General features: G+C 34.4%; 1 pseudogene; it reads right to left on the bottom strand.

The window, feature by feature from the left end:
- Positions 1 to 2,352: 2,352 nt before the first annotated feature.
- On the bottom strand, positions 2,353 to 2,857 carry LOC138159529 (ubiquitin-like-conjugating enzyme ATG3 pseudogene; annotated as a pseudogene).
- Positions 2,858 to 5,141: the final 2,284 nt, after the last annotated feature.

The raw sequence follows: 5,141 nt of genomic DNA, 5'->3' as shown, positions 1-5,141 counted from the left end.
ATGATGCCGATAAAGCAAATAAAAGCTAAAAAAAAAAAAAAGGAAAAACGTTTGCCACTTTCCTCTTCCAAGGAGCAAGTATCATACTCTAAGCTCTATTCCTATATTCCATCCATGGTCTCTCCAGAGGTTAGTCCTTGACTCTTCAGATCCTCTTACTTGCTTTGGTTCTGGCTCAGTTAAAATAATTTAATATTTCACATTTGGGTCAATTCAATGATATGACTTATCTATCTTAAGCTGATAAACTGAAATCCAATTTATTCAATCAATACCATAACTAAGAAATATATATTTGTCCTATGAATGTCAAACACTTGTAGGAATCAGTTTCTCAACTCTAACCTTCAATATGCTCATGTAAGTCATATGTAAATTACAAACTGGGAAATAGCACACTTCTTCCAACTTTTACTGGTATAAATGCCTTTTCTCTATAGGGATGCTTTTATTTTTCATATCTATGCCACCATCATCCCTATTTCTGCCCCTTTTGAATGGCTAACCTCTTTTATTTTACCTCCTCAGGAAACAAAATTAAAAATAAAATGTAAAATATAAAATAAATTGTTCAAATCACTGAACTCAAATAGAAATATAATTTGTAGCTTCTTGTTTCTGAAAAGAATGATTAGAAGAGAGTGAGAAAGAGATACATTTTATAAGCAATTCAAAAGAAGCAAATGGCACATCTGAGCCCAAAACCAATGTGGGAAAGTAAAAAAAATATTTGGGCCATGGAGTCAGAAAAAAAAATAGTAGTTGAAGCCCATCTTTGAAATACTCTATCTGTGTAACTAATAGCAAGTGTTTCAAGTTCTTCAAGATTTTTTCTTCTGTAAAAGGAAAATAATAATACCTATAATGCTTACTATACAGTGTTGTTATGACTATTAAATGAGATAATGTGTATAAAACACTCTTCAGAACTTAAAGCCTATATAAATGTCAGTTATTATTATTGTTAATACATGCATTCATCCTTGATTCATACTTGATTTTAGCCTGGAGGTTGAGACAAACTGGCAGACGTGTGGCTTTTGACAAGTTTCCTAGTACCTATCAATTGTTTGCTATACTGTACTGACTTAAAGAAAGCATCACATAAACCTAGAAAAGAGTAGAGGAAATGTGTGGCCAATGTAGTTATAAAATGCCGTATTCTGAAAAATAGATCATAGACCCAATATGGCCTTGCCTAGTAGATAGAATTTGGTGTCCTTACTGCCATGTTTTGGGCTTTGTGCCCATTCAGAGAAGGCAAACTTTTAGTGGTAATGTGGTTTAGTGGAAAGAATAGTAGATTTAAAATTAAAAAAGAAAGTCAAAACAAAACAAAACAAAATCTCGATTTCCCTCCACTATTTACTTATCTACTGTGTTACCTTAAACAAATCACTTCCATGTTCTGGGTTTCAATTTTCTCAGATGAAAAATGAGACTCTTAGAATAACCTTCCTATTCTAACAGCTACCTTCTAAGCTACTCTTTCTAACTCTGACAATTCTACATTCTAAGGTTCTTTTCAGTTCTGTATTTCATACGGAATTTTCTAACACTGTATTTTATCTTTTTCTTTGCACACAGGTTTTTGTTAAGCTGGTAATGGAATGTCTTTTTTGTTTAATGAATAAACATAATGGCCCCTTTATTATAGAAATTGTATTCATTGGTGAGTATGGTCACATCTATGGGTTAATTCCTTTAAAATTAGAATCAATAATTAGCATAGAATTTATCTCTTCATTACATAGCAAAGTGTCTTGTGTAGGCATAGCCTATTGTTGGAATAACAGCTTGTACAAATTTCAGGAAAATGAGAAGATACATTTGAATCCCAAGTTGTTCTCCACCTTCTGCAACTGTCTCAATGAATTTTTTTTTTTAATCACTTCAGCATGATTGCATAGGTGAACATAGGAGGTAATGGAAGATGAGGATGATTTTTGATGGTCACTGTTCTCTTTATATCATCATGAGCTATTTTAATGCTTACACGATACTTTTATAGGTTAATGTTGTTCATCATAGCCAAAGAGCCAGTCCTGGAGTCCAATAAAATTATTGGACATGATGTAAAGATAAGTTCTGTTTTTTTTAATTAGAATCTTTACTTCCAAAATCCTTTTTATCTTTGCTGCTATTGTTTAGGTCATTTCTAACTCTTTGTGACCCCATTTGGGGGTTGCTTGGCAAAGATAATGGAATGGTTTTTCATTTCCTTCTCCAACTCATTTTACAGATGAGGAAACTGAGGCAAACAGGGTTAAACGACTTGCCCAGGGTCACACAACTAGTAAGTGTCTGAGGCCAAATTTAAACTCGGGTCTTTCTGACTCTAAGTCTGGTGCTCTATACATTCTGCCACCTAGCTACTTTGTCATATTCTACTATTTTTCTTCGGTCCAGAGTAACCTCCTCTGTCTCCAAAAGTTCACTCTCTTCATCCTCTTCCATATCTGCTGTTCTCCTTTATCATCCTCTTCACATAAAACTGAGCAGTCTCAAAGTATGATACTATCTTTGTTTTCCAGGATAATCTTCTTAAATTCTTCTATCACTCCTTTAATACCTGAGTTGTAAATTTCCCAATCCATCCCACATTACCATTATGTTCTTCAATTGCAGCTTCTGATTCCTTTAAATATTCCATTTTCTTGCACTGCTTATTGAAAGGAACGTTTTTAGTAAACAAAGACTGTTTACTAAGGGGTAGAAGTGCCTTATCTTTAAGTTCATCTCCTGAAGCCTTTTGTCATGTTGGACAGTGAAAGACTAATCAATCTATAGCTGCAACAGACTCTTCTCAGGTGATCATAGCTGTTTCCTTAAATTTTGATTTTTTAAGTTGTATCATTCAGATCTAACTTTCTATGATGGTATGATTTTAACTGGGGATACAACTTATATGATCCATCTTGGCATATGGGGAAGAATTTTCTTATGGATAATATAGATATATGTTATATATTCATACAATAAATATTATATATGTTATATTATATATTTTATTTATATTATGGATAACATAGATTTGGATAAGTTATGTAGGCATCACCACTCACTTGCTCAAGGAGAGAGTCCATGAGCAAATGGAAGTAGATAGTTTTTCTCCAACAGACTTTTTTTTTCACTTTTTGGAGGTCAATTGGGGTTAAGTGACTTGCCCAAGGTCACACAGCTAGATTTTTGTGTTGTGTCTGAGGCTGAATTTGAACTCAGGTCCTCCTGATTCCAGGGTCGGTGCTCTATGCACTGCACCGCCTTGTGGCCCCTCCAGCAGACCCTTTAGGTAGCTTTTCTTCCAGAATACATTAGAGGCCAACATTTTCTCTGAATATGCTGACTTGCTCCAGGGCCCATTTCCAGGGAACTTTTGAAATGTTTCTTTTTTTTTTCCCCCAAGAACAGAGGATTTATAAAATTCTGGATCAGCACCTTAGGATTTTCTAATCATCTAACTACAATTTTAAAAATGGATAGAGAGTTGATCTTTTTTATTTTCCATCTTATAGGAGTCCATAATTTTGTATTGTGATTGTAGCGGTCTGAAAGACATGTCTAATTTAAACAGCATGTCTACTGGACACTGGCAGAAAATTCATAGTGCAAGAGCAATCAGCTGGAATGATTTGTAAATATTTATTCTTCTGGGCAAGTCCTTTTGGCTGAGCCATCTGAATTGACCCTGGGGAATTTCCAGACACAAGGCAATATTGGTTATTTTACATTTCACTCTCTTCATTTCTCTGACTTGTTATCTTTCATAGGGATAGAGCATGGATAAATCTCATACAGAGAAGTCATTGAGGGAAACATCAACATTGCTGTTTCAGGGAATGTGCTGCTTTCTCTATACTGAGAAACAGTGGGATATTTCACATTGGCCTCATTAGAAGTCATCTAATTCCCCCAAATCCCCTTTGTACAAAACCAAAATGAGTTTAATATATACTTGTTGAATTGAATTCAATTGAATTCATCTTTATCCATGATATTCATAGCAAGATTATGAAAAAGAAAGAGAGCTATTTTAATTCAGTTAAATTCAGTAAATAGTTATAAAGCATTGCTACGAAGCATTGCTACGAACAAGGTCAGGATACCATGGCCAAGTGGAGAGGAACATGACTAGGGAATCAGGAAATCTTGGATCCAAGTCTCACCTCTGATCCATCCAGGCCAGGTGACACTAATCAAATAAGTCACTTTTCCCTTCAGGGTCCCAGACAACTCTAAATGGCAGAATAATAGCTCTTTTGTATTGGTAAGGATAATTCCCTTAGGGGAAAGACCTTATAACAATGAGATCATAGGCTCAGTCCAAATGGGTCAGACACTGAGTTAAGCCACTGGAGATATAAAAGAAAAATATAATATTATGCTCAAAGAAGTACCATTCTACTGTGGACTGAAGACATGCAACATCAATAAATATAACATGAACAAAGAAATAAAAATAAATTTTTAAAATGATTGAGTGGTAATAATGGGCCATGGGAGCTAATATAAAGGCCTTGTGTAGGAAGTGGATAAAGGTGAATTCAACAAGTACATTATTAAGTATATAATATATCCCAGGTACTAGGCTAGGTATTGAGGATACAAAGGCAAAAAGAAAAGATTCTTTGTTCTAGAAACTTACATTCCATTGAGAGTTAAAAAAGGTAGCAGCAACATGTTGCAAATGCAGGTCAATTTTTAAATGTGCAAAATAAATGAGGTATTTATCCAGAAGAAAGCATTAACAGCACTTGAGAAATCAGCTAAAGTTTCTCCCAAGCTAATACAGCACTTGAACCAAGTCTTAAATTAACGACATTTACGGGCTCCAAGCTCCTCCTTTTTGGAGGCAAAAAGGGAGAAGATCCCAGAGCTGTAAGACAACTTGTGCAAAGACATAGAGGTAGGAGATAGAATGCTGTTTGAGGGGAATAGTGAACAAGCCAAATTGCCTTGTGAAACAAGGGATAATGTGTGAATAGCTTAGAAAGTGAGATGTGAACCAAGACAGGAATGGTACTAAATTAAAACTGTAGTTTATTCATTTTTTTATTATTTTATTTCTTATTATTTTGTTTTCTTTTAAATAAAATAAGGTTTTTTTTTAAAATTTTGAGTTCCAAATTCTTTTTCTCACT

This window comes from Petaurus breviceps, unplaced genomic scaffold (genome assembly GCF_028583685.1).
Source record: "Petaurus breviceps papuanus isolate PSGF00001 unplaced genomic scaffold, PetGlider_PUasm1.0 176, whole genome shotgun sequence".
Lineage (NCBI taxonomy): Eukaryota > Metazoa > Chordata > Mammalia > Diprotodontia > Petauridae > Petaurus > Petaurus breviceps.
The sequence above is the reverse complement of the archived record's forward strand: the minus strand, read 5'-3'. Positions and strand labels throughout refer to the sequence as shown.